Source organism: Brassica napus, unplaced genomic scaffold, assembly GCF_020379485.1.
Source record: "Brassica napus cultivar Da-Ae unplaced genomic scaffold, Da-Ae ScsIHWf_1674;HRSCAF=2295, whole genome shotgun sequence".
Classification (NCBI taxonomy): Eukaryota; Viridiplantae; Streptophyta; class Magnoliopsida; order Brassicales; family Brassicaceae; genus Brassica; species Brassica napus.
The window spans coordinates 141,306-151,319 of record NW_026015093.1 but is presented as its reverse complement, the minus strand read 5'-3'; the positions used below and the strand labels follow the sequence as shown (position 1 = coordinate 151,319).

The window sequence follows — 10,014 nt, the reverse complement described above, 5'->3', positions numbered from 1 at the left end:
TGCAACATCCCAGTGATCCTCCTGGCGCCCTGCCTATGCTGACTCACTGTTGCTCAAAAGCACATATTCAACCTGGTGATGGTCAAGTATCACTTGCCACCATCTCCGTAATGTTATCTGCATCCTCAAAACATGCTTCTCTTCACCTCCCCCTCACGCAGAACTTTATATCCCTCCTCAAGGGTGTCTTAGCTATCTTTCCTCCAAGCACATCAGTCTCCTTCAACATATCCATAGTATACTTCCTTTGAGACATAAACAACCCTCCTTTGATCTGCATATCTCAATGCCCAGAAAATACTTCATCTCTCCCAAATCCTTGATGTCAAACACAGATTTGAGAACTCCTTAGTAGGCCTGAATCCCCCTGCCTTATCACTCCTCCTGTGATAATCAAATCATCCACATACACTAGAATCACAATGCTCCCTGAAGGTCCTGTCAAGGTGAAGAGAGTGTGATCTAGTTCAGACTTCCTAAAGCCTCTCTCCCATTGAGTGTTGTACTCAGCTTCCTGTACCAAGCTCTAGGTGACTGTTTCAACCCATATATTGCTTTCTTCAATCTCAAAACATTCCCTGGCTTTACTAGATGCTCAAGACCAGGAGGTGGATGCATGTATACTTCATCTTCAAGTTCACCTTGCAAGAAAGCATTCTTCACATCCATTTGCCACAAATCCCACTCCAAGTTTGTTGCAATAGATAACACAATTCGAATTGTGTGAAGCTTGGCCACTGGTGCAAAAGTATCAATGTAATCTTCCCCATAAGTCTGTGTAAATCCTCTTGCAACCAGCCTAGTCTTGCGCCTATCTATCTCCCCATTTGCAAGGTACTTGATGGTGAAGATCCATCTGCTTGAAACTGCCTTCTTCCTTTAGGCAACTCACTCTCATACCAAGTATCATTCCTGATCATTGCAATCCCTTTCATCTCCTACTGAATCTCTCCAAACCTTGTGCTTCATAGCTTCTTCATAAGATCTTGGTATCTCATTCTCATCCAAGTTACACATAAACACCATGTGCTCTTCTGGAAACTCAGCAAAGGAACACACGGCTTGAGAGGGATGCTCCACAGCCTGGGCATTGTAGTACACTCTCGTGTTTACCCAGTTGGAAGGATCCCTCCTTATCCTTGTGCTCCTCCGCAAGGTCTCAACCTGTTCTTCAGCCTGAACATTCTCTTGTGCTTCTTCTCTTAAACCAGTAGGTTCTCCCTGCTCATTTCCAGTAGGTTCTCCCTGCTCATTTCCACCTGACTGAGCTCCACTCTCTACTTCCTGTGTCTCCTCCTGATCATGCTGACCTGAATCCTCTTGGTTATGCTCCAGCTCCCCTGATTCAGATCCATTCCCCCTCTCATGATCAAGAGGAGTTGTTCCTCCAGCTTCTCCAGCTTGATTAGAAGGTCCTGTTCTTCCTGGTTCCTGATCTTGGGATAATCCTATCCCTAGCCTCTCCAACAACACCCTCAATGTTGTTGCCTTCTCTGATGGAGCTCGGGACAGATCCTCTAGGTCTTCCCATTTCTTCTCCTCATAATACCCTTTAGACTCAACAAACTTCACTTCTCTAGATACCATAACCCTCCTAGTTATTGGATCATAACATTTGTAGCCTTTCTGAGTGATTGAGTACCCAATGAACATAGCTTTAGTACTCTTTGCTTCTAGCTTGTTCCTTCTTTCTCCGGGAATCATCACATAACATAAGCACCCAAAACTCTCAAATGATCAATGTGTGGCTTGGCCTTGTTTAATACTTCAAAGGGAGACAGTTTCTTCAAGACACGGTTGGCACTCTATTGATGAGATAGCAAGCAGTCTGAACAGCATCACTCCAAAACCTCTTAGGGACATTCATGTGGAACATTATTGATCTCGCAACCTCCATCAAATGTCTGTTCTTCCTCTCAGCCACCCCATTTTGTTGTGGTGTGTAAGGACAGCTAGTTTGTTGCACAATCCCATGCTTTGCAAGATGACTCTTGAAAGCATTGCTAGTGTATTCTCCTCCATTATCAGACCTCAGAATCTTCACAGTGGCATTGTACTGGTTAGTAACATATGCTTGGAAGTTCATGAAGGCTTCTAGGACTCTGTCTTTGGAGGGAATCATGGTGATCCATGTGTACTTGGACTTCTCATCAATGAAAGTCACAAAGTACTTATGGCTGTCTCTAGACATACAGGGAGCTGTCCACACGTCTGAATGCACCAGATCAAAGCAATTCTCATATCTGGTTTCTGATGTTGGGAAGACAGTTCTACAGTGCTTTCCAAGTATACAAGCTTCACACTCCAAGTGATTGAACGCCATACTTGGTAGAATCAGTTCAATTGCCTTGGCATGAGGATGTCCCAGCCTTGCATGCCATGTGAGATTATCACACCTATCCGTTGTGCTGCTTAAACACACAGACTCCACAGGACTAGGCGCCTCAGTTGTTTGGAGATGATAGAGCTGATGCTTGCTGTCTCCTCTGCCAATAACTCTTCCAGTCTTCAAATCCTGGAACTCAACTTCATTTGGTCTGAAACCACTTGACAATCCAGATCAACTGTAGCCTTCTTAACTGAGATTAGATTGGATGTAAACTGAGGTAGGTAGAAGGCAGTGGAGTTCTTCTCAAACAGCTTGAGGTTTCCCACTCCTTCTATTGGGATCCTGGTACCATTGGCTATCATGACACTCCCTGTTGCTGCTTTAACCTCACTGATTAGTCTCTTGTCACTGATCATGTGGTGTGTTGCTCCAGAGTCAATGATGATGGGTTTAGATGTGGATGCTTTGGCAGGAGCACCCAGACTCCGGGTCGTAGCCAAAGCATACACATGCTTAACCAACTCATCCCATTCCTTCTTTGTCACACACTCATCTGCCCTCTTGGTATCCATTCCTCTCATATCCGCACTGTCTCCTACTGTCTCTCCCATGTAAGCTGAGTATGAACACTCTCCTATAACCATCTGCTGAAGTACATCCTTGATTCTCTTCAAGATTACACTCATACTGTCACTTAAGTGCTCAGACTCGCTATCCTTTCTCCATCCCCTTCTCTTCATTAACCACTCCTTAGAAAGTTTTCTCAACCTTCCCCTCTTACAGCTTGTACCTCCCTTCCATCTTTCTGGCTTCCTGTTCATTTCCCACACATCACAAGTATATTTAACAAGCTCACATACCTCTTCCATAAGGAAGCTGAAGATCACATCTTGCTTCCTCCTTTCTTGACAACATCTCGGATTTGATGTGTGTGTCTTCACCACGTCTAGCTCTGACCATACTTCTCTCAGCCTTCCCACAAGCTGATAACACTCATCCTTTCCTTGTCTCAAGCCGCGGATCACCCCTCTGTCCTCAACGACTCTCACAAGCTTGGACTTTCCTAAAGTTGCTTCAATCTCACTCTTTGTAGTGTTTCCTTGAACAACTTCATTTCCCAGCTTCAGACCTCTTGTCTGACCTTCTTCAGTAGCCATTTCCATGAAAGGTTTCCCTTTCCATGACTACTCCATAACCCACAGCTTTCCAAAGCTCTCTTTGCCCATCTTGACCAATCGACATCCCTCTCTTCTTCAAGCTCCATGGTTGTACTAGATCTGTGCTTCATTTCCATGTTGAGATAGTTTGAATCCATCAGAATATCTCACACCACTCAGATAATAAAGACCAGAACTCAAGAACACCAAGAACACTCAAGAACACTCAGAACACCCAGATTTTTATGAAAAACGAAATCACACTCTCCCCTTTTTAGCAACCTGGCTCTGATACCATATACACTTTTGTGTATTAGAGCATGATTCAACCAATCAGGGATAATCAGATGAAAAGATTAAAGAGATTAAGAGATTTTAGTGAGAGAATAAAGAGAGAGAGACTCAAAACTCCATTAATTAATAACTGATGAGGTTTACAAGTATTAATAGAGAGAGCAACAAGGAAATTCGAAATGGAGAAGCATGTGTAGTCAAAGGACAGGCTGGAACTCCTTTTGAATCACTTGGCTGTGCTTTCTCACATGCTTGCACTAGTATAAAGGCAACTTCTCCTTTCCAGCATCATACAGGCTGTCAAAGTGATCCCTTATCCTTCCTTATCCTCCCTTATCCTCTTTGGTCGAAATTCCTCTCTTCTCTTCACTAAGTTACCTTCTCATCCCATCAGATAACTTCCCCAAGTAGTTACTGTGGTTAAAATAAAGTTACCACAGTAAAACTCTAAAGTTACTGCCTCAGCCTCCTTGGTCTTCATCTCAATAGAAGCTGTGCTATTCCCAAACTGGGAAACTGGAATCACCTGATTTGAAAGTGGGATAACTTCTTCTTCATCCCACTCCTATGAGATTTATTCAACTTTCCTGGTATTCCTTCCACCACTTCATGTATCAAAATCAAGATTCTCACAAAAGATGATTCATCCTGGTTTGATTGGAACGACGATGAAGCTGTGCTATTCCCAAACTGGGAAACTGGAATCACCTGATTTGAAAGTGGGATAACTTCTTCATCCCAACTCCTATGAGATTTATTTAACTTCCTGGTGATTCTCCACCACTTTATGTATCTGATATTACGTGTATACGCACACCAAATAACCTAATGTGCACACTACCACAATCGAATGGTATGTCGATGTAGCACTTTAGGATCGAATCCACAGAGACCAAATCTTACACTTTATCTTTATGGGATCAGAATCAAGCTAAAACAATATGGGGGTTTTAAAGTTGAGGAATCGTAACAAGCAAGTAATAGATTGAATTAAAGTTTTCAGATGATTAAAAATGCTAGCCTAGGGTGGTTTGATCGGGTGTTAAACAAGTGTGAGCCAAACAATTATTCAAGTTTAATTAAGAGCAAGTCTAGAACTCGGAACACTCAAGTAGAACAGCCCACTGTCGTGGTACTGCTCCCTATGCTGATCGATCTTGATACCTAAACTCTCGTTTGGATCAAGATGCGACAACAAGCAATAGAGGTCAAGTCCGATATGTTCACAAAACACCCTAACATCTACTTTCGCTGGTTAGGGATGCAATGCTCATTCAAGTTATGTCTAGCAACCTATAACACTTTTGATGAATAGATTAAACCTAGAATCAGGCACTAAGTGGTTAACTTGATGCAAGCCTTAAGAACAACAATGAATGAAGACAATCGATTTATAACTTATTTATGTCAAGCTCACGGATCTAACACCCTAACACCCTAGACTAAGCAAGCTGACTACTCAGCCATGGAGCAAGAAAACACAGAGACAGAGATATAAAGCAACATGAAATATGACTGAAATAAAGTAATAGGGTTCAGGGGGTTCTTCTCTAAATCGAGAGAGATGGCCTTCTCCCTTTACAAAGTAGCAGAATCTCAAGTCTCCAACTCTAAGGTCTGGTTCTTTGTCTCCAAAACAGCGTAGAATGATAAAGAGAAACAGAAAATATGATATATCAAAGCCACAGGCGGCTGGGAGAGAAAATATGGATAATTAGGGCAAATCCCGTAATGATTGTAGTTTCCTTAAAAATCTCTGCCGCTGGAACACTCACTCGGAACAGTCATCAAGACTGTTCTGCGTGAAAATCACTAAATTGCACTGTTTTCTGCCTCTTTTGTTCCAGCTGGTCCATCTCCCATCCAATGCAACTCCAGACCTGTAATGACTCCAAAAGGACTAGGAAGACTCGATAAAGACTTGAAAACCAATTTAAAAGCATATATACAAGATGTATAAAACACCATATATCAATTCCCCCAGACTTAGATCCTTGTTTGTCCTCAAACAATGTCAAGTATCAAGAACAGGGAGAAAGGTTTGAAAGTGTGGGAACTCTCCTATTCTCAGCAACCATACTTTAACCACGAATCTCTGAACCATACAAGCAGTAAAACTAGGACAACACACCCTTACCGGAACCCCACTGACTGCTGTTCAAAAATCGGCTCCATACTCTTCATCTCAAACCTGAAAAAGCAACACTATCGAGACAGAACTCCCTACATTCATTTAAGAGTAGCGTGAGCTTCTCATCACAGGCATCATTCAGGGTAGACGGTCTAGGTGTGGAACAGGCTATTTAATGGTGGAGTTAAGAGTGTTTAGGGGCTACCATTTCATTGAAGAGGATGCAGGATATCACACAAAATGGCAAGAGAGGATAGATCCATTGATGTCCACAGCCTCTACTCGTTTTTGCTCTATCTGGTGCGACTGTTCTGATGACGGAACAGGCAACTGATTGTTCTGCTTTCCACTTTCCTCTACACACTCTTCAATACTTGGTACCAACTTCTTGCTCGACCTTTCCAGTGGCTCCATGTTTCTTTTCTTTCTTCCCCTTCTCCATCACATTAATCTCGTTTTTTTTTTTTTTTTTTTTTTTTTTTTTTGACTGATATGGTGATGTGACGAAGAAGGAGGTAATACATGATCGTTCTGAGTGCCACTGGTGGTTCTGATTTCGCGACCATTCTGGTTCTCCACCCCTGCTCTTGCGCAGTTCATTGGTTATGGAGCGGTTGCTCCCTTAATCTGCTTGTTCTCCTTTCTGACATAATTTCTGCAGCAGTAACGAGTAGGAGGCTGCGTTGATCCTTTCCTCTCCGACCTTTTTGCACATATCTGCACATATGACACTGAAAAACAAATGCATGAAGGTGGAATAAAGGCTAAGGTGCAGGGTGGGAACTAGCTAAAGATGAGCTAGCCACTCAGGATCAGCAAGATGGATAAAAAGGATAAGAAGTCCTGAGTGTGTTCTCGTTTCCCTGATCTAATGCCCATAACAAGAAGAATTTCAGTCAAGATTAGGTTCAAGTAAGGTGGAGTTAAGTCTACCCAGTGTAACCTGATCGGCTGAGAACTTCTGGAGAATCAAGTGAGATATGTCAGGGTGTTCCAGGTCCACATGTGTGTCTTTCGCCACTGCTAAGGTCACTGAATAAGATAACTAAAGCACGAGGTGGTCAGTGATCAACACAGAATAAGGTCCTAATTCCCACAAAGTTTTGACTGACTCAATAAAAACTGACTCAAATTGACCCAAAAGAAAAACAAAAGAAAGAAACGAGTTAGTAAACGACGAAAACCCTCCCCCAGACTTACTTCACAACGTCCCTGGTGTGAAAATAAATCAGAGAGAAGGAGAAAACAAGAATAAATATTTTTTTTTTTTGGTCGAGATACTTACCTGAGTGGAGCAGGCGCTCCATGAAAATTCTGGGTGTTCTATCGTCAGATGATCGCCTGGAACAACCGCTCTTTTCAGGGGGTAGGTTGTTCCGTTTCTGCAACCCAGAATTTTTGAAGTATCTCGAATTTTTTTTTTTTTTTTTGCTTTTTGACCTGAAACTCAATAAACTAAAACGAAAAATGAGTAAACAAAAACAAAACCAAGTTATATTTACACTTACCAGTGGGTTGCCTCCCACCAAGCGCTTGGTTTAAGTCTCTAGCTTGACTTGGTGACTGGGATCAGTCGGGTTGAGCAGGAGGGCCTGTTCCAAAACAAGCTCCACAATCAGACATGTTCAGCTTCAAAACCCTGCTCAACAACCCTTTCACAGCAGCTTCCCCTTTCTCTTTCAGCTCATGTGTGAGAATAGCTCTGACTTTAGAGAACGGTTTAGAGGTACCCTTGCACTTTACCTCATACTCAATGGAGTTCTCATCACACTTGAGAGGTATCAAAGTCATTGTAGGATCTCCTTTGACCCTTTTCTTCTGGACTTTCTGTTTCACCCTTGAATTCCCTCTGAATTTAGTAGGATCAGTGCTAGGATCTTCATCAAAGAACAGTCTGCTCTCACCCTTATCACCATGCTCCTTCTCTGGAACAACCTTCAGCTTTTCTACATCAAACACTGAGATGCGAGAGGCGTGTGATGAGGAAGATCTGGTGGGTACAGCCTTGTAGAAAACTTTCTTGTTGATGTTGGAGAAGCAGACTCTCTTGTTGGGCATATCGATGGTTGCTCCAACAGTAGCCATGAATGTCCTTCCAAATATCAAAGGCATCTCATGATCTTTGTTCATCTCAACAACCTGAAACTCAGCAGGAACAATGCATTCCCCTACTTGAACATGAAGGCTGCGGATGGTTCCATATGGGACTGCTCTGGAAGAGTTTGCAAAGGTCAGGGTCAACTGAGAACGCTCAACATCAGCAATACCCAAATCGTCTACAATAGCCTTTGAGATGAGATTCACACAAGAACCAGAGTCACAAAGAGCGTCTTTGAAGGTTGTTCCTGCGATGGAACATGGGAAAACAAACTTTCCAGGATCATCAACCTTAGGCAATACCTTCAGTGCTGGCGTATTCAGTGCTCTGGTATAGAGGACCTTGATCTCCTCTTGAGTCTCTCTACAGTGTTTAAAGAACTGGAGCAATGGACGAATCTGCAGAGCATCTTCGAATGCAAGTTCTTTAGGAAGCCTTCTCACCATCTTGTTAAAACCTATCAGCTGCTCTTCACTAATGGGATCCATCAGATGTCTAGGTGGAATTGGATAGGGAACCTTGGGAACATAGACTCGAGATGGTGGAGTCTCAGCAGGTTCGCTAGGAGCAGTCACTCCAGAGCTAGCAGACTGCTCTGCTCTCTCTTCTGCGCCTGGAGCAGTCTCAGCAAACGGCTGCTCTATTGCATTACAGTGCTCAGTCCTAGGATTTTTATCAGTTCTTCCAGGGAGCGTCTCTTGTTGCCTCTTGACACTCTCAGCTGTTTGAGCAAGCTGAACATCGATCTTTCTCATATGGATCGCAAGATTGTCATACTTGTTATTCAGCTCAGTGAACATGTTGCCCATCCTGGTGTCAATTTCTGTGGTTACCTGATTCAACACCTTGGCCTGAACCTGCTGACCCTGCAACAGTTGTTGCATCATCATACCCAGACCCTTCAGCTCATCTGGTTGACTGTTCTCGGTAGCTGGAACAGCATGCGGATTGCTCTGCGGTTGTCGTTGGTTCTGGTTCTGAATATGCCCGGCTGTAGGTTGCTCCATGCTGAAGACGTGTCCTTGGTTGTTTTTCAGTAGCTGATCAACCTTGGCAGCTAGCTCATCTATTTTCTGGGCGTCAGAACTGTTTCCTTTCTTGGAGCAATCACTCTCCTCTTTCTTATTAGCTGAGCTAGCAGCCATGTTCTCAATCAGCTTAAACGCTCCAGCAGTGGTTTGAGTCATGAAGTCTCCATTGCTCGCAGAGTTTAGAGCACCTTGGTATTTCCAGTCCACTCCATCATAGAAAATGTCCAGGATATAATCATCATCAAACCCATGGTGAGGACATTCTCTGCGATAGTCATTGAAGCGCTCCCATGCGTCGCAGAAAAGCTCATCAGTGAGCTGTCTGAAGGAGGTGATCTTGTTCCTCAATGCAGCTGTTCTCGCCTTAGAGTAGAAATGGCTGAGGAACGCTGATCGGACCTGTTCCCATGAAGTGAGAGAGCCGGTAGGGAGAGAGTTCAACCACCGTGCAGCTTTTCCATCAAGAGAGAATGGGAATAACATGCACGTGATGTAGTCTGGTGGAACACCATTCACGCGAGTGAAACTGCAGACTTTTTCGAAGCTCTCAATATGCTCCATTGGAATTTCTGTAGAGAGACCAGAGAACACCTTTCTCTGTACTAGACCGATCAAAGCAGGCTTGATCTCGAAGTCCTGCCTGGTGCAGAGTGGAGGAACAATGGCAGAGCGCGTAGTAGGGATGTTACGGGGGAGGTTTCTCTGCCCGATTGGAACAGTCTGCGCCTGTTGTTCCTGCTGCGCGAGAGCAGCCTGTTCAGCAGCATCCTGCTGAGCTTGGATGGTCTGCTGCATTTGTTGCATCTGCTGCTGCATGAGTGCCATAGCCGCAGCGAGATCATCCTGATTGGCGTGATCACCCATAGTGGTGTCAGTTTGCCTTGGCTGTTGACGATTTGTTCTTTCTAACCTTGCTAGCTCCTGGTTGGTAAATGTAACTAACTCTCCTTGTGCGTTTCTCCGAGTATGTCTAC

The 10,014-nt window shown here is 43.7% G+C and overlaps 1 non-coding gene across 1 annotated transcript; it reads left to right on the top strand.

Moving 5' to 3' along the window:
- The first annotated feature begins 9,284 nt into the window (after positions 1–9,284).
- LOC125598262 lies at positions 9,285–9,391 on the top strand. Its single transcript, XR_007332331.1, has one exon. It is a non-coding gene; the product is annotated as a small nucleolar RNA R71 (small nucleolar RNA).
- Positions 9,392–10,014: the final 623 nt, after the last annotated feature.